The sequence below is a fragment of the Halichoerus grypus genome, chromosome 8 (genome assembly GCF_964656455.1).
Source record: "Halichoerus grypus chromosome 8, mHalGry1.hap1.1, whole genome shotgun sequence".
NCBI classification, from domain to species: Eukaryota; Metazoa; Chordata; class Mammalia; order Carnivora; family Phocidae; genus Halichoerus; species Halichoerus grypus.
The window spans coordinates 65150888-65170998 of NC_135719.1; the positions used below are offsets into that span (position 1 = coordinate 65150888).

The following is a 20111-nucleotide window of genomic DNA, read 5'->3' on the forward strand; positions in this document are numbered from 1 at the left end:
ATGAACACTGCTCTGCTTCAGAAGGCAGTAAACCATGGTGATGAAGATTGTGGTCTCTGAGGTTGGCCTCAGTTCCACCCCCAACCAGCTGAAGGTTGAGCACACTATTTGAAACTCTCAATGACTCAGTTTTCTCATCTGTTAAATAGTATTAATAATATGAACTTTCATAATGAGCACAAAATGAGGTTAATATATGGAACTACCTAACCTACCAGAGTGCAAGGCATATAGCATTAATTTAATAAATGTCAACTACTTTTATTAGATATCTCAGCTTACACATACAAGAAAATACTCTAGAATAAACTTACACTTTCCTTCTGTGAAGGCATGAGAGAAGAGAGATCTACTTTAGTTTAAGAAATTTTTATGGAAAAGAAATATTTAAGGAGTGTTTTATCAGGGTAGAGTTCAGTGTGGATCAGTTTGGGGAAAATACATCTTTAACTCTTTTGCAATTAGGTTTTCACACTGAAACGACATCATTTTCTTGAAGGAACTGCTAAAATGTCTCACACACATATACACACACACTTAGATATTTACATGTTCGTTCAAAAACATTCTGCATGTAACACAGGAACGCTGGAATTCTCTGTCGTTTTGAGTGAGGCACGTACACATGCACTCTTCTTCAGGTAAAGAGTTGTCAGTGGCTCAAACCTTGCCCTGTTTATCTTAAAACCTAATTTGCTACCCCTGAAACAAATAATGCATTATATGTTAATAAAAAAAAAAAACAACCCTAATCTGCCCATCAAGACTGTCCAGCAAACACCTTGCCGGAGGGTACTTTTAATTCAAAGGAATAGTGGAGTTCTTCAGCTGGTGTGATTCATGGTTGGTAATGAGAGCAGCTGAAACAATCTGTTTTCATAGATTTCTTCCCCACCTTAATATAAACCTCATTAGTCAATAGGCCCACTGAACTATCCTAACACCTTTAGTACCTCAAATATTTTTGTGGAAAGGTTAGAAATAAAGAGACAGAAACAAATAAACAAACAACTGTACCTGCAGATGGAAACTTCCAATGACCTTAAAAGCCAATTACCTACCGCAGATGCTTAGGTACACAGGCAAAACCAAAAAGGGGAAAGTGTATGAGAGGTTAGAATTCTTCTCTTCCACCTCTCTCTTTTACCTGTTTAAAGTCTTCAGAGTGATGCTTTTAAAGGAAGTTCCTTCCCAGGAAGGGACTTTATACTATACCCAGGAAAATCTCATCACTTAGAGGTTTCAGAGAGGCACAAAACATTGACATATATAGCTGCCCTCTCTCCTATCATCATATATTTGTATTATCATTTGCTACCAAAATTTTATAAAAATATCAGTGCCAAGTATCTGGGTGGGCTCTAGATTTAGAGAAAAAAAATTTGAATATTGGCTCTCTTGCTTATTAATTTATTAACTCTTTTCACCTTCCCCCAAATGAAAGGAAAAATGATCTCACCAAACTGTGAGAATCCAGGTCCCCGCTTTGTAAACCTACAGTGTTAAAGGTTCACCTTGGAATTATGCAACACGGGAGCCCTTCAAAGTAGGAGTTTCGGAGATGGAAAAGATGGGATCCAAGATACTGTTGTTCCCACTTATCTCCCTGTCTTAAATCACTATCTATAGGGAACAATATGACCTTCGCCAAAATGAGTCCACATTTTTAAAACAGGAGAAGAATATCAGAGGTTAAGAGACAAATCCAAAGAAACGGGTTTGTTACTAGCTTTGGAAATAGATCCACTCAGATTTATGCAGTTGGAGGAAGGAAGCATAAAAAGGGAAAGGGGCTGAAAGCACCACCTCTGAATTAAACTTGGAAAAATCTGGTGTAAGTGAGACACTTAAAGAAGGAGGCTATCCAAAGCAATGTGTGACTCCCTATACATTTCTATACACATATGAGAAGCAAGGGGAACAAACCAAAGAAATCAGAAGTCAGCTTGGACCATAGTTCCAAAGCTATTGCTGCTGTAGAGGACTCAGCAGGAGTATGTAGGAGGTAGGAGGAGATTTACTCATCCTATTCTGAGATGTGAAAAGAACGTATAGTTTCTTTATTTTTCTTATATGATTCTTCTTTAAATTGCCCACTTGGACTTACTAATTCACAATATTTTAATTTTGTTCTAGCTTGAGCAGTCACCTTAAATTTAAGTATTGGGTCTATTCAAAGTTAACTCACTCTTAGGGTTATTTATATATTCATTTTCTGGAGGATATAGTCTTTTTTATCATACATATTTTTTTCTCTTCTCCCTTTCTTCTCTGAGATAATTCCTAGATTGACCATGGGTTTATGACAGTGAATAGAAGGAGCTTCAATCCATGCCAGTTAACTTCAGATGCTCTCAGGTCCCAGAAATAGAGAGGGAGGACCAGTCTGCTCCCTATGTGGGTAAGTAAATTCAAAATATTTAACAATGAGTATGTCATAGCATGAACCAATCAAAATAGATGCCTGTCTGATAAAAATATCAGAAGAGACACTGACTATAAACAAATGATGTAAGCATGCCATTGCAGACCTGCTAAATATAAGCCTTGTGGGTGACTACTGAAATTTGAATACCCCACCTAGTCTTCTGGAAGAACCTGCAGGTGCCCTTCATTGGTGTCCATAGGCACAACCATTTCTCCTAGTCAAGGGTCAGGATCTTAAAAACCCACCACCTCATTCCCTAATTCCATAACTGTTTTTCCTCCCATAATTCCTTAGGGCCAAAGGAGCAGGTTTTCCATTTTCTCTGTCTCATCTTGAGTTTGCTCTACCCCTTGGAATGCACTAAAACTCCCTGATCTATCCTACTATTCTTGTTTCTTGATCTGTTGGGAGTTAATGGGTTTGATTTACTCAGAGCTAATGGATTTAGAAAATCCTTTTTCCTCAACAATACCTGATTTTTGAGAACATTATTGTGCTAAAGCAAAGAAGTCAAGAAGTTAAGCTTTGAAATGCAAAGTTGATCAGTGAGCCCTCTGTTTAATGTAGTACCACATCTGTTCTTTTGCAGGGCAATGGACTCTTGACTCAGCAAGGCAAAGATTCAAATATATCCAAAAATTGTTCCTCTGCAAGTATGAATTAAATATTGATAGTAAAAATTATAATCTAACTTGAAAAAATATAGGAAATATAAATAACAACACCTAGAACACTATAATTTATATATTAAGCAGTATATAAATTAATGGCAGCATGGAAATTCAGATCTTTATATCAAGAGATCAAATCAAGACACTTTTGGTAAGCTGCCCAAAGCAGCCAAAGAAATAGAAACTGGTAGTCTGGGAAAAGCTTCTCAGTGAGTCATGGATCATCAAGCAGGATTTTAGGCTATGCTGGGGGTTTTTTTCCTACTAATTTTGTTGTTATTGTTAGACTTAAATCAGAGGCCATGAATAACCATTGTGGACCTATCTCAAATAATGCCCCAATCTCACTCCCTACTTTCAATCCCTAGCCTAAGTCCTCATCACAAAAAGACACTATTGCAAGCTCAACCTCTGAGGTAAATATAACAAAGCAAAGGAAGACAGAATAGCAGTCTGTAGGACACCTGCACTTTAAGGGGCCATCCTAATCATCCTTCTGATTTTCTACTCTATTCCAAAAAAATTAAAGAGACGGAATTTACTGCCTCCTAAAACTTAAAAGTGTCAGCACATGGAGAACCAGTTAAGGCTGGCTCTCTAAATATCTAGAAGATAACTTCCCATACAAAATACAACTTTAAATCATCATGGTCTACCATGACAGAATCTTCTGTGATGGAGAGTAAAATCTCCCAGGTTTGGGGGAAGAACAAGTGTTCTCAAAAATACCGAAGCAATATTAAAGAATTCACTGAAGAAACTACAAGTCACCGCCTACATCCAACCATCAGAGGTATGTAAATCCAAACTACAGAAAGGTAGAGGTTCAGATTCCCCATTTGAATGCATAGATGAACAAACATTTTCTGAATCCTTAAGTGATTTTTTTCCTGAACAGTGCTAAGATCTACTAGTATATCCTATCCTATTCAAGACACCGTTTTCTAGCATTTAGAATCTGGCATTTTTCCCAGTTACTAAAAATTCTAATGAAAAGAAGCAGTCACACAAACCCAACCCGACAAGCTTAAGATCTTTTGTTGGTTGTCTTCTATAATTGATATTACACGTATTTAGAATAAATGGACGCTGTACCCCTGTGTCATTCACTCATTCTAACATGTTTCACATTCTCTTGAATTGTGTGCAACTTTAGAAATTTCCAATCATCTTACTTTTAAATACCTCAGCTTACAATATAAAAGGACGTAGAGCTTATTTTTTTTTTAATTTTTTTATTGTTATGTTAATCCCCATACATTACATCATTAGTTTTAGATATAGTGTTCCATGATTCATTGTTTGTGCATAACACCCAGTGCTCCATGCAGAACGTGCCCTCCTCAATACCCATCACCAGGCTATTTAAATGAAGACATTATACATAGCTCTGCCTGCACTCTTTCAAAATACTCAATTAACATAAGCTACCTTCCAGAGGATTTGCTTTAAGTCAGGTAGAAAGGAATATTATTTCAGAACTAAAGAAAGAATAAAGAATACAGAATGCACAGCAAACCAAACATCTGGAAAAGCATTAAGACTGTTCAATTTCCCATATTTTAGAGGTGGTGGTATGGTCTTTTTTTTTTTTTTCTCTTTAAAACGTTCTGCCAAAAATTGCATTCTGGGCACAACAAAAAGACCTCGAGGATGTCTCCGAAGGGATATAATGTCCAAAATGTTTCAGTCCCTTCTATCAGACGCTCAGGAAGTCTCTCTGCAGCCTCCAAAATATTGCAGGCTCAATTATCCTTGGGGCGCAGTGAGTGGGCAGCACCATTAATCATTCCCTGGGCACTAAGTGCCCTGAGAACAATCCGGAGTCCTGTAGCATTAAGGGTGTCCACGAACTGAGTGGGTCTCTGACAGCTGGGCCATGCTGCCACCTGGAGGTCAGCAGAAAACACAGCTCCTCAGATACCAGCCTTTTTCCTTCAGTTTAGAGGAACTACAGGGTGTGGGCTGTGCTGAATATTCTCCCCTTCTTGAGAATGTAACCCTGTTCTTCCTCCTCCCAAAAGTATTGGGACTTTCCTCTTCATTGTCCAGTTGCTTGTGGAGCAAGTGAGGCCAACAGCAGTGGGTGAAGGCCAGCCGTCCAACAGTCCTTGCTTTCTATGCTTTCCTCCTCCACGCCCTCACTGACCTTGGAGCCCCATCTTTGGATGCATCTTTTCTCTTGTTCACCCATCCATTAACAGCAACACTGGGTGTCTCATATTCTGTTATAGAGACAAGACATCATACCCATGCTCTGGGTGAAGAGGGAGAAAAAAAAATAGAGGGTCATGGTCCAGTCATGAGTGTTCACACTGGGTGAGTACCAGATGTTGTGGGACAAGCAGAAGGATCCTTAAATCAGTCAGGAATGTTAGGAAAGTATCCAGTGGGAGGAACTCTTCAGAAGCATCATGGAGGGGCGCCTGGGTGGCTCAGTTGGTTAAGCCACTGCCTTTGGCTCAGGTCATGATCCTGTAGTCCCGGGATCGAGTCCCGCATCGGGCTCCCTGCTCAGCAGGGAGTCTGCTTCTCCCTCTGACCCTCCCCCCTCTCATGCTCTCTCTCTCTCTATCTCATTCTCTCTCTCTAAAATAAATAAATAAAATCTTTAAAAAAAAAAAAAAGAAGCATCATGGAAAGAACAAGGGTGCGCTTTTGAAATCTGATGAGCCTATGGTCAAATCATACCTACAAATAGAAATCATGCAAACTTTCCAATTTTTATTTTCCTGACCTGGAAATTTTTTTTTGTAATAACACCTATTGTATAATGGTATTACAAATGGTATTTCAGAAGAGGTAGAAATGATATGTGTCAAAAAGCTATGATAGTATATTAGCTCAACACCAGAGAGTTGTTTTTATTTTAATTACAAGAGCTCTGGCAGAGCAAGCTGGACTTCTCTGGGCAGAGAACAGGGCAAGGAAGGGACAATACACACCAAGTCAGACAGTGGGAGAAGAGTGGCTTTAGGAAGCTCTAAGTGCTGTGTTATCACTGGAAATACTTCAGTTTCATTCTTCTTTTCAGGCTTCTCTATGTCTGTCTCTCCTCCTTTATCTTGTTCTTTATTGTTGTTATTCCACAATTGCCCCCACTCAATATTGAAAGGTAAGTCAAAATGCTGCTTGTTGTAGTGGCTCAGTTGGTTAAGAATCTGCCTTCGGCTCAGGTATGATCCCAGGGTTCTGGGATCCAGTCCTGCATGGGGCTCCCTGCTCAGTGGGAGTCTGCTTCTCCCTTCCCTTCGGCTCCTCCCCCTCCTTGTCTGCCCTTCCTACTCCCCCCACCGCCTGCTTGTTCTCTCTCTCTCTCTCAAATAAATAAAATTAAAAAAAAAAAAGAATGTTCTTTGTTTCCAAAATATTAAACAAGTCTTTAAGTTTTCAGCTAATTCATGATAACAACATTGGTTTGGAGGTGTGTCAGCTGGGAAAGCTTTTTTCTTCAGATTTCCTTTAAGAACTCAGTAGAAAACCTGATGAGTGGGTACTGACATTCTGATAAAATGCTAGCACTACTTTGTCCCTACAGAACGCACTAGTAAGTTTGAGTGAGCTGTAGTGACACCTCCTGGTAAGAGAAAGGGAACATCACTTGATAAAAAACATGCCTTTACAATTTTATGATCAAAAGCAATACATGAAAACATCTTTTCCACATGCAGGGTTTTCCTGTCTAAAAAAAAAAAAAAAAAAAGTTTGCCAAGATAGACACACTCATATATACACATACTCAGGTTTCACTAACTTCCATTTTAAAAACAAGCTAATCCAAACAAGAAAAGTTTTGTTTTTATTTCAGGACATCGTAAACTAATTTGACTTCTTTATAAATCTTTCATCCACTTATTTTGGCATTGCATATATAGAACCTATTCAACTTTCTCTAAAGCTAAGTAGTAAGATGCTGTGGAAGTTGCTTTATGTAGTATTTTCAGCCTGGTTCTTGGTGAAATGCTGATCTGATACTTCCTCTTGAATGCCTCAACTATCAACTCTCTGAAACCTCACCCCCGCCTACCCTGTATCCCAACACCGCAGTTTCCACTTAGGCCATCCCCGGACTGAAACATCTTCAGGTCTAAAGTCCCCCAGTCCACCCATCACTCCCCTCTTCACTCTCAAACTCTCTACTTCTTTCAAAATGCACTTGTGTTCTGACAAGTATATTTAAGGCCCTATGTACCAGAGCCAAAATGATAAGTGTTAATAGTTTAACCTCTGTATCTCCTTAGTAACATACAGACCTTGCAAATATGAAGTTAGCCCTTCTAGAAATGCAATCCCTTGATTATAATAGAATATCAGCTGCCTATCCATCCATCCATCCATCCATCCATCCATCCTTCCAATATTTATTCACGTGCCTAGTACAAGAAGCAAGACTCCTAGATGTTACGGGAAACAAAGGTAACCATGACAGACGTTATCTTTGTTTCAGAGAATTTAAATTCTTGTGGTCAAATAGAGGGGGAAAATGTTAACAAAGAAAAAGTTCAAATTGTGATAAGGTCTATTATGGAAACAGTAAGGTATAGAGACTGAAAAAAGAATAGCAGGAAGTGTCCTTTAGATAAGTAGAATTCAGGGAAGGGCTCTCAGAGGAGGTAGCAGAAGCTGAGACATGTAGGACAAGAAGCAACTATGGGGAGAGTCAGTTGAGAGTGTTCCAAGCAAAGGGAACAGCCTGTGCAAAGGCCCTGTGACAGAATGGACTTGGTATTTTCATGGAAATAGTGAGGAAACAGAAAGTGTCAAGAGTTGATGTTGATGTTGATGTAGAATTCAGGGAAGGGCTCTTATGATCACCTGATCATAAGGGTTTAATTCAAAGTGCAATGAGAAGTCCTTGAATAGTTTTAAAGAAGAAATGGTATAATCTAATTTAGGTCTTGACAAATAGGTAATACATAATAGTACTCACTTTATGCCAGACATTCATTTAATCCTCATAAGAACCTTATAAGATAGGAATTAATATCCCAAATTTTTATCCGTGGGAAAACGGAAGTGAAGAGAAGTCAAGTCACTTGCCCCTCCCGCACCCCAGTCTCACAGCCAATAAGTAGCAGGGCTGGGATTTATAATCAGGCCACCCATCCATGGGATCCATGCTTCAAACACTATGCAATATAGCCTCTCATGTTATCACTTCTGCCAGAGCAAAAGTGGGAAGAACCTGCTAGAAGCTAAGGCAATGATCCAGGCTGACATAATGGGGTCTTACTCTGGAAGGACGGCAGTAGAGATGGTAAAAATTAAATGGATATTTTGGGGTGCCTGTGTGGCTCAGTCATTAGCATCTGCCTCCGGCTCAGGTCATGATCCCAGGGTCCTGGGAACGAGCCCCACATCAGGCTCCCTGCTCATTGGGGAGCCTGCTTCTCCCTATCCCTCTGCTTGTATTCCCTCTCTCGCTGTCTCTCTCTAATAAATAAATAAAATCTTTTTAAAAAAATGGATTTGTGATATATTTTAGCAGTAAATTCTATGGGTCTTGGTGGATTGAATGCGGCAGGCAGGGAGAATGCCTGGTAGGGAGAGATGTTTCAAGAACAATTGAATCACATTGCACAAATGGCTTTTACTCCCGTTTATTCAATGTACATTTTCTATGCTACCAGGATCTTCCCATCAAGAAGTTTTCTCTTTCAAGCTAATATATTCAAAGGATTTGCTATACAGCACACATTTCATCTCAATGCCCTTTGGAACAACCTTTTAACATGGTTCACTAACTTTCCTGGTCTTTTCTATGTACATATATAAAATTGTATGATGTACTATGTACAGTTTAGGATTGTTTTCTCTTCATTTCTCTTCACTATATCAACTTTTACCTTGTCAGTAATTATTTTTTGAAAAAATTAGTTTTAAATAATGCTTAACTTTCTATTATAAAAATGTGCTATACTTTATTGTTTTATTCTATCTTTCGGAAGTTGTATTGCTTCTAATTTTTCACTATTCCAGGTAACATACTTTATATTCATCTTTGACTGCAACCCTGATTATTTCCCAATGCTAAACAACTAAAAATATAAGTTTTAGGTCTAATGGAATATTTTTATGTCCTAACAAATTACATTTACATATTTCTACCTTGTATTCCACTAAAATATAACAATTGAAATATCATCAGTGCTGTGGGAGAGAACCTGTAAGAAGGCAGATTATGTGGGAGAAAATACTGGTAGGTGGATAAATGTGGCAGTGGGTGTCTGCAAAAATTCTTTTTTTATTGTCTCACTTACATCAGTGAATAGGAAGCAAGGCCTTCATCTAAGAGTGAAGGTGTAGACAGAGGTACTGAGTGTTTAAGGAGAGAAGACAAAGTATGATATAGTCCTCTAGAAGAGTGAATGGAATAAGCTAACACAGTAAGAGAATCTGATAACTTCAAGAACCCATTTACCATTAATGCATATTTACCTCATACACAATAAGTCCTTATTCAATGTTTATTAATGAAAGTGTATTTTTCCTAATTAAGGGTTACATTTCCTGATGACCCTTCATTGGCAAGAAATCAAGTTGCCTTGACCATACCCATACCATGCTATACATGACTAGTACATTTGTCAATTAAAAAATAAAACAGGCCCCAGAACAAATTACTCAGTTACTAGTCAAAAGTGTTCAAAATGAGAAACGTATTTACTTCCACATGTAGCTTGAATCCAACATTTATTTTCTGTCTTTAGTTTTAGAATAAAAATTATTTTAATAAATACTATATTTAGATTTTTCTAAACATTTTCATTCTTACAATATTGTTGTAACACACACACACACACACACACATATGCACTCTTACCAAAAAAGTCAAGTTCAAATCCAACTATGGGATTCCTTCAAACAGAAAGTGTCTTTTAAATAAATCTTTAGAGGCACCTAGGTGGTTCAGTCACTTGGGCACCAAACTCTTGGTTTCAGCTCAGTTCATGATCTCAGGGTCGTGAGATCAAGCCCCACATCAGCTCTACACTCAGCGAGGAGTCTTCTTGGGATTCTCTCTCTCCCTTTGCCCCTCCCCCCACTGGCATATGCTCCGCCACCCAATAGATAAATAAATCTTTAAGTAAACCTTTAGGCAAAGATAGGCATTTTACCAATTTGGTAGAGAAATTGGGACATATCAAGTTGAGTATAGCACGAAGAAAATATCCAACAGTTAATAAATTGGAAAATTCTCTAATAAGCTATATCTTTGTAGGCAGAAATTTACAGCATATCTCTTCTTCCTGATACCATGTACAAAATACATACTGAACAAAAATGTGCAGAATAAATGAAGTATTTACTTTTGCATTTTTATTTGGTTATTCTACCATTAGGCAGATATAGACATGGCATAAAGAAAGGAAAGGCCAAATTCTGACCTAATACCATAGTATGAGAATTGCAGTTACATTATAATTCTCTCACTGCATTCTAGAGAAACTTCAATAGCCATTAGAGAATAAAATAGGATTTCAACTCAGATCTTTAGAGGCAGCTATTCTTAAAAATTAATTCATTTGATAAATGTTCAAGTTTCTTCCTCACATTTTTCTATGTGAACATTTATCCTATGTGCTTTGGATGGATGTTACCAAATCTCTGAGTTCAAATTCAAAGCCCCAAGAGTTATTCATACCTGAACAAGCTGGTGAGGAATACTTAACTGGTCTCCAAATCTCTTAGGGATAATTTGAAGACAAATTCTCTACCCAAATGTTATTAATTACATATTTAGCACCTTAGGTAGCTTATTTCTGAGAGGCTTTAGAGATCAAGAGGCATACGAAAAAAAAGTGAAGAGAATCAAAGCTAAAACATCAATTTGAATTGAGCTGCACAATGAGAATTTACTCCAGTACTTTGTTGCAATGTAATCTATACATAACCCTCTGAGGTTCACTTGCCAATTAAGAATCATCACATGGCATGCACCTTAGATGTCAGTAGCTAATTTGCATGTCTGTGAAACATTAATGAAAATTTTAAAGCTTTATTCACTATTTATATCATAATTGGAAGCACAGTAAATGTACCAATACACAGATTTTCATTGTATCCAGTGTGCTTCTTAAAAGGCTACGTTTAAATCATCAATATTTATCATTGTCTATTTGAGAGTTTGCTTCAGTTCAGGACAATATATCTGTGTTTTAGACTTTAAATTATTTTTAACATTAACCATAATTGAGATGTCTGGGAAAAAATGGTGTCTATGTGGGAGACAGAGAAGATGAGAATCAGATTTATACCCAGAGGTAGCTAGTCAGATTTGGAAGTTTAATTCAGAGTCTGTGACCTTAGCCATAAACATGTTACCCTGGGTGAATAATTTAGTTCTAATTTTTTTCAAGTTTTTACTTTTTTTTTTCAAGTTTTTACTTTTTATTTTCTCTCCCTGAGTTTTTCAACAGTCAAAAAGAACAGTTTTGTGGGTGGTCCCTTCTAAAAGCTTAAAATGGTTGTTGATTCAAGTACAAAGGGAAACAACCAGTGGGTGCTTATATTTAACTACTGTATTTAAGTACAGTACTTAGAAAAAATACTGTATTTACATATCCAGAAATTTCATAAGCTGACAGCCTGGTGGAGTGAGCTTGCCATCAGAATTGCCATACCTGTCAGTCAGGCCCAGCCACTGGCTGATTAGGTAGCAAGCAGAAAAGCCAATTTGAGACAGAAGGAAGAGGGGAAGAGAGAAAGAGAAGAGAAATGTCTGAAAATCTCCACTACCAAAGAATCACAATGATCTTTCCAACACTTATTTTTATTCTCACATCCTCAGACTTTTTGGAGTTTAGTATACCCAGAGGGGAATTCTTTCTAATGAAAAGATTTGGTTACTTTGCTTTACCGGTTGGTACTATTAATAGTGTTTTTCCAGAAAGTGGAAGCTGAGCATCATTAAAGATAAGGTCTGGGTTTCTAATTTAATGCAACAGATGTGCAAATATATGTTGACTCATTATTAGCTAATTCGTTATGTGTTTATGGCTTCTCATTCCTGACAGAATATAAGTATCTTTAGATCAGAAGTCATGCTAAGTTTGGATAGGGTCCTCAGCATTTGCTTAATAACTATTTTTAGATTTGATTGCATTTCTAAACACTTATTCCTATTCATTTTGATGGTCTGTCTCCCCACACAATAAAAAAATAGACATTTCAATAAAATACATACGTAAATAGAATAAGGTAAAGTCACTGAGAAATATAACATATACACGCATGCATTCCACAGAGCTTTATATGATCAATAAATTAGACTCGGATTGGCTCTGAGCCTTCTAGTGGCCAAAGCAAAAGAGAAAATATGATCAGTTAAGAAATACACATTATTCTTGAGATTAAAAATAATAATTTTTCATAAATAAGCTATATATAAAAAGTATACACAATCAATTTGCATTGCTCTATATCTTCACTTCATAAATTTCTACATTTTTATCACTCAATTACGTTAATCTTTATTTTTAAAAAAGTCTAAACAAATATTGGCTACTAAAAATATCTTATTCAATACTTTTTCTTCATATTAGTTTATGGGAAGGAAAACTAAATTTACGATTTAAATGCACTTATTTGAATCACTTAACCAATTTGTTTATGGTCACATCTAGTTATAAAAATTGAGTGTCAAGCTTCATCTTCTTTATTAAATATTTAGTAAGTTCTAAACTTGTAAGAGCAAACTGAACTTTTTAAACAAACTGTCTCCAAAATAAACATTGACAATTTTCATTTTTACATAAATAGAATAGCATTCCCTCCCCTCCAGCCTCCCACACACACCCCATACATGGCACAAAAACAGAAAGAAAAAAAGAAAAGAGTGGGTAGTTTTCATTACTTAATACAAAGAAAAATTAATAGAATCAAAGTCACCATTCAAATGTAACAAAGCAAAGCACTATGATACTCTATTACTTTGCCTTATGATATGTGAAGATTAGTGCCTGAATTATTCAAATATATATTATGTGCCACACAGCTTGGACTTTTAAAGGTCAAAGAAGTATTCTTCAATGAATTTATTTAATGAAACCTGCCCTTCTCTTCTTGTGTTAAGCTCTGACTCTTTCCAGGTTTAATAAAAGTTGTTCTCTCTCTCTTTACTCTTCCCCCCCACTAATCCCTACATGTTTCCAACAGGAAGTCCCTTACAGACAATGTTGAAGATATTTACACATAAATTTATGACATAAGATAAAAATAAAAGATTCAGAGTCAACAGAGTATTACTTTAAAAGGAAATTAATTGTGAAGAAGAAAAGAGGATCAACATAAACTCAGCAAGAGTCTGAATGATAGTATATAGTACAAATAATTCTCTATTTGGGGGTCCTGAGAAATTTCAGCAAGTGGTTGTGGAGTAATGAATGTTTGTAATTCATTAGCTACTATTTTAAAATGCAAAGCACACCATGACATCAATGATGTTCTTTTTAATCTCAACAAACAGGCTATTACAATTAAAGCACTTTCAAAATGACAGTATATTTAAATATAGATTTTGATAAGACTTCAATATTTTAATAACAATGATTCAATAACATTCCATAATTCTATAGAAAGAAGAAAATGTGTTATAAGATTGGTTCAAAAATATATGTTTATATACACCAACCTTCTGTGAGTATTGAGTAACAGCTAGCATTTCTATCGTGAAAATGTCTTTTCCTCAGTATCCTTCAGTAAGGTTTCAGTAGATCTTTAAGAAAATAATCACTGTTCACTTAAAAAAATATATTTTTCCCAAGTAGAGAAAATAATAGCATTTTAAAGTGCTTGATTTCTTTTCTCACTTTCCATCTTCCTTCAGCTCCTAGACAACAAAACAATGGTTCTTTCTTCATGTGGAAGAGTAAACTCAATAAACACAAATGGCTAGGGGGCCTCACAGCAGTGAAATTATGGCTTCACAAGGACTTTTTTTTTTTTTGAAGAAACACGTTTAAAAGGACCTTTTTCAACATACTTTAAAGTCATGCATATTTCAATGATATAATTAAATTGGCAACACTAAACATTGCTGACTGATAAATGAGGCCAAAATAATTAAGTTCTGTTTTTTGTACAATCAAGATTTAGTGCAGCAATCAATCTGGGTAAGAATTTGGAGTCAGGAGATTTCAGAAGATGAACAAGCAACTAGATAAAACTGGTCATGTGGGAAGGTGATTAAATGAGTTTACAGTTTATACATAGCTGTGGATACCTTCCACGTCTTAATCTTCATTAGAACCTGGTTGATTAATTGTTCATGTGGTCTCATACTAAACTGGACATGGTATGCAAGTAGACAAACAAAAGAATAGCTTAAAAGATAATCCTAATCCTATGCACTCAATAAGCACTATTGATCTTGAAAATGTAAAAATATTAATAGATTGAAAATATAAAAGTTTTTTTTCAAAGCCAAAACAAACAAACAAACAAGAGGCTCAAATACTGCAAAGGAAAAGATTAAGGAATGAATATTAAGAGTGGTAAGGGGCAGGGGGGAGAGAGAGAGAGAACACAATATACTTTCCACATGTATATTTATGGAACTGAGTATGTTGGATGCCTACTCAGGTTTCCATTTTTATTTATCTTCTACCTAACTCTCTCTTCCTTCCTTAGGATAAATCACACGGTTTTCCATACCCTATTAACAACACCCTCACTCCTCATGGTCTTCCCTGTGGAATCAGACTGTGGTCAGAAAGAGGTGTTCCTATTATTTCTCCTGGGGGCTCGAACTCCAGGCTTCAGCGGACTGATGCACTTAGCAGGTCCATCAGGGAAGTCAGAGTAAAATATAACCAGGGCAGTTGGCTGTGTTAGTAGCCACTGGGATTTACAACCAGCTACAAATATATATATATATATATATATATATATATATATATATATATATATATATATAAATTTTAAAAATCCCTCTTGTCAAGAGCTTACTCTGATTAGTAGCCAGGGACCTTAGAGAAAGAAGGAATATCCTTCTCAGGAAAATGCACCTCCTTTGTAGTGGGCTAAAGAATAGACATCATGAACAGGTGATATCGCTGTAATTTAGAAAAACGGGAAAACTCAAAGAGTGTCCTCCTCTCCAACAAAATGAACAAGCACTAGCTGTTTTGACATCTCCAACTATGGATAACCGTCTCTCTTTGACTCCAGGTACACATGTCTGCCTCCATGAATGTTAGCATGCGGCTAGGACGGGAGAGCAATGAATGTGTATACTAGTGCTCGGCCGTTTGTAGAGTGGAAATTGCACTTTGTTTTTAAAACCGGATTTTCCCCCGCGGAACCCTGCAATTCAACTCGCTGAAAACACAAATAGAACAAATACACATTCAAAAACAGAGGGGGAGGGGGCGAAAAAATAAACCCCACCCAGGAACCTTTAAGAGAAACAGGTGCTAGCTAGCAAGAGAAAGCAGCCAGTTGCCAATAACACTTAAAACTCCATCTTCCTTACTCGGAAAACAATTTCTATGGGGAAATACGCGCCCTGTTTCCGAGGGTTTCATTCACTAGGTTGTCTCTGTGAATTAGAGTCAGATCTAAGTTTCACACTTAGGAGCGGTTTTCGGTGTCGACTACTACTGCCCTCCCAGCTCAGAGAAGTCCGTTTCCAAACTGGGTAAGCCCTTTTCTCCAAGCAGCCTTGACCTCACTCCTCCAGGTCGTCACTTTTATTTACGGCCCCGTGAGCAGTGTCTGTGTCGCTCAGCCCGTCCCCAAGAACAGTCACCGCGAACAATGAGCCAGAGGAGGGACCCACCCAGCGAACGCCTGCTCGCCGGCCGTGCGCAAGCCCGCTAGCGCGGGACGCTCCTGGCTTCGGGGCGCCCGGTGCCCCCATCCTTTCCCCTCCAGAACCCGAGAAAGACGGGAAGGTAAGTCGTTCCCTACACCTAGACTCCCGTAATCACTCAGTAAACCTTGCTCCCAGAACCCACCAGTTAAAGCTGCCGTATCTAAAAAGAAAATCAGAAGAGGGGGCGGCGTGGCGGTCCGACCGGCTGCCCACCCGGATGTAACTAGCCCAGTTGGGGGGTTTGGCACTCACTTAACGCCCGAGTCCGCGGCTTACTGAAATCCCGAAGGATTTGGGGTGGGGGCAAGAGGTGGGGCCAGGAGCCATAAAGTGGCTTCCGCCCCCTCCCCCCGGCCTGGCACGGCTCCGGGATCGGGCAAGACACAAAAGACGGGTAGTAGCAGTGCCACCAACTCTGCCGCCGCCTCCATCTGCGCTGCGCAGGCGAACGCGGCGGCGGGGCCTCGGGGCCGGGTCCCCGCGCCGGCCGGGGCGCTCCCGGAGGCTGGGAGCATCCCTGGACGCCGCCGGAGCTTCCTGGTGCGCTTTGCGCGCAGCCCCCCAACAGGAGCTTTTAGCTCCGCAGATAAAGAGGCTGGGGCGTGGAGGACAAATGGAGAGGAAAGGCAAGACTTACTTGGGGGCCGAAGGCTCAGCCGGACTCCCGCTTCGGACTCGGCAGGTGTCTGGCACCGCGGGCCCAGGCGGAAGGCGCTGGCGCAGCTCCGAGCTGGGCTCCACTTGAGCGAGGACGGAAACTCCCCTTGCCACCCGGCCCCGCGGCGCGCTCCTCGCTGTCACGGCACCGAGCGACGCAGGCACGCTCCCCACTGCCGCCTCTGTCCCGGTGGGTCTCTCTGCCCTCCTCTCGCGGTTCGGCTGCTCCCCCACAGACCACACTCTCTCACCTCAGCAGCCCTCCACTCCTTCCTCTTTGACACTTCCACCGGTTACTCCTCCGTCTGCGTCCTCCCACCCCCCTCAGCCCACGTGCTTCTGCCGCTCCCTCAGCTCTAAACTTCCCCTGCCAAAGCCCCCACCTCTGCTCTGAAAACCTAAGGTCTCCTAGAGGAGGAAAGGTCCTGGGGTAGCATACAGCTGACTGACCTTTAGGTCACCCACCACATCCCCACCCCCACCCCCCGCCAGCCACTTAAGTAAGCAGAACCCATTATTTTGATTTTGTTAATGCGATGGTTTAGGTGTTGTGTATTATATATAAGGATGTGTATTTTTAATAGGTCACATATCACTTTTAATAAAATTTATTCCTGAGTGTCACTTAGTAATCATCTAGCAGCTATTCATTGACCTTTGGGGCTGGACTATCAGCTCAGCTTTCTTCATAGGCAAAAAATCTCAGCAAAATTCTGGAAAACCATCTTTTGTCCAATCCAATTTTTTTTTAATGCCATTTTCTACTGAGAGCCCATCTCCTATTTTTTTTTTTTTTTGCTGTTGTTATAGAAATATTCTGATACTCACTTTTCTCTGTTCCTGCAGACAAAATTAGAGATTCCTTTCTAAGGGCTCCCCTCAGCACTCCGTTCATATTTCCATGATAGTTCTTTCCACCCATGTGGTATTTTCTCTCCGTGTGACTGCCTTTACTACTGGTCCGTAAGTTTCTCCAGGCAGAAGTTTGTTATGCTCTAACTTTATCAGCAGCTTCTAATGTAATTCCCAGTACATACTATATGCTCAAAAAACTGTTCAGGGAATGAATGCCCTTTAAATATGATGCAAATGTTAGTGGTTTTATATCCTATTTAAAGGAATGAAGCCTTCAATCACATGCTTGTCTGAAGCTCAACTAATAGGTCATGTTGAAAACTAAAACCTTTTCACATTTGGCTGGGTGATTTCTCATACATTGTTTAATGTAATCCTTAAAACAAGTCTTCTTTGTACATTTTACCCACTTTTTCTAACTTGTTGAATGTCACGACGTTAGAAGCTCCTAAGCATCCGAGCTGGGCTCCACATTTCTCCAGACTAGCACAAGCTGCATGGGGTTGGCATTCTTACCACACTATCATCCTGCCCTGACTGCCCAATGCCACATGCTAAAGCTACCTGCTAGCTCCATGGAAGAGACTGCCCAACCAGCCTTTTCCAAAGTAGGATTTTTCCCTTCCATTGTTCTATCCTGTAACTCCTGAGCCTCTTAAGTCAGAGCTCTAAAAACAAACAGCAAAAACAAAAACTTCTCTAAACTCAGACCTCTTATAAGCACTTATTGTCTTAATTCTTACCAAAAAAAAAGTTGCTTTGTTTTTTTGTTTTGTTTTGTTTTGTTTTGTTTTGTTTTGTTTTTCATATATCTTGCCTCAGCTATCCTGTGTCTTACACAGGGATTTATTTCTTTGGTTCCTCCACTGAAATAAAGAGCAGCTAACAGTAAGTTAGAAACATCATCTAAAAGCCAGTCATTACTCTGAGCACTTTGCACATATATTAGTTCATTTAATCCCCAACAACTTTAAAAAGTAGAGACTATTTTATACATGGGCAACATGCACAAGGGGCGGGGGGGGGGTCACGTAGCCAGTAATTAGTGGAACAGGGGCTGGATTCCTGACAATCCGCCCCAGGGGCTGCTCTCTCTCCACCTTCAGTGATTCCTTGTACCTAAGAGACGTTAACAAATACTTCTAAATAATGCATATTTATTCCTCTACACTTAGCTTAATAGCAGAAAAAAGAGACCAAAAGTCATGAAATGGGCAGAACTTCAGGTTATCAAGGACATATGATTGGCCCCAACACCACTAGAACTGTTTTCTTTAGTGGGATCATGGACTCTGCCTCTGACATGTATTTGAAATATGAGGGGAATACAATCCAGGCTCATGACTTCAGGTGTGTGTGTGAGATAACCAAGACTTCAAGGTTGAATTCCAGATCTTTCCTCACAATCAGTGAATGACATCCCCAGCTAAACTGACTCCTGGCTAAGCCCACCTAAGCCAATTTGTGTTCTTCAGGGACCCTGCTCTGTGTAAGGCAACCCCTCAGTCCCTGTGGCAGGCTGAATAATGGTTCCCAAAAGACATTCATGTATTAATCCCTGAATCCTCCAGTGTTCCTTATGTGGCAAAAGTATGGACTTCGCTGATGTGATTAATTAAGGATCTTGAGGTGGGGAGATTATCCTCATCCTAAATGCAATTGCCATGTCCTTATAAGAAGCAGCGGGAAATTTGACACTCAGAAGAGAAGGCAACATGATCACAAAAGCAAAGATTGGCATGATGCAGCCACAAGCCAGGGAATGCCACCAGAAGCTGGAGGAGGCAAGAGAGGGATTCTCTCCAAGAGCCTCCTAAGAGAGCACGGTCCTACCTACATGTTGATTTTGATCCAGGAAAAGTGATTTTGGACTTCTGGCCTCCAGAAATGTAGGGAAATAAATGTATGTTGTTTTAAAACCACCAAGTTTGTGGCAATTTGTTATAGCAGCCAAAGGAAACTACTACAGTCCCCAAATCTAGAAGATGACTTTCTGTACCTAGTGTTGAAATAGATGTCCCAAGCAGTTGCTCAGTCCCCTCTTCTGTGGCTGACAGAGACAATCAATTAAGAGAGAAAGAGGGGGGCATTTGACCCCCAGCATAATACTATATAAAAGCCCTGCAATTTAGACTTTGTCATTACCTCCAAATAATAAATACATAAAATAACTGGGATACACTTATACAATTTAAAGTAAACTGGAACTTTTAAATTTGTTTCCCACTATTTGACCACACTACCTAAAGTATATGATAGTTTAATATTAAAATATATATGCTATCATTATGTAGTGAACGGTAAAAATATATCCTCATTGAGTTAGAAGTGTTAATTTGTAAAATGAAAAAAAGATATAAACACTCCATAAACTTTGTAACACTTTTTGGAATTTTCTCAAGTTTTGCTATATTTGGAATCTCAGAACAAAGAAACAAACAAAAAATGTGTTAAGAACTTTGATAAATTTGCTAAATTTTTCTTCTCTTTTTTTTTTTTTTGACTAGGCCTACCTACCAGATAAAATACAGGACACCCAATTAAACTTGAATTACAGATAAACAACTAGTAATTTTTTAGCATAAGTCCACATGCCATGCAATATTTGGGACCACAAATCATCTCTATTTTGAAAGCTGTTGTTAGCCATGCATTATTTGGGATTTGGGGACATGCTTATACT

The 20111-nt window shown here is 38.9% G+C and overlaps 1 protein-coding gene across 9 annotated transcripts in view; it reads right to left on the bottom strand.

The window, feature by feature from the left end:
• Positions 1-16822, bottom strand: part of SEMA6D (semaphorin 6D) — a 590398-nt gene extending 573576 nt beyond the window's left edge. For 3 of the 9 annotated variants that reach the window (XM_078079397.1, XM_078079395.1, XM_078079392.1), the window contains exon 1: positions 16554-16822. The gene's annotated coding sequence lies outside the window, so the exon portion shown is untranslated. The remainder of the gene's footprint in view (positions 1-16553) is intronic. The other 6 variants (XM_078079398.1, XM_078079396.1, XM_078079399.1 and 3 more) reach the window with 3 other exon arrangements.
• Positions 16823-20111: the final 3289 nt, after the last annotated feature.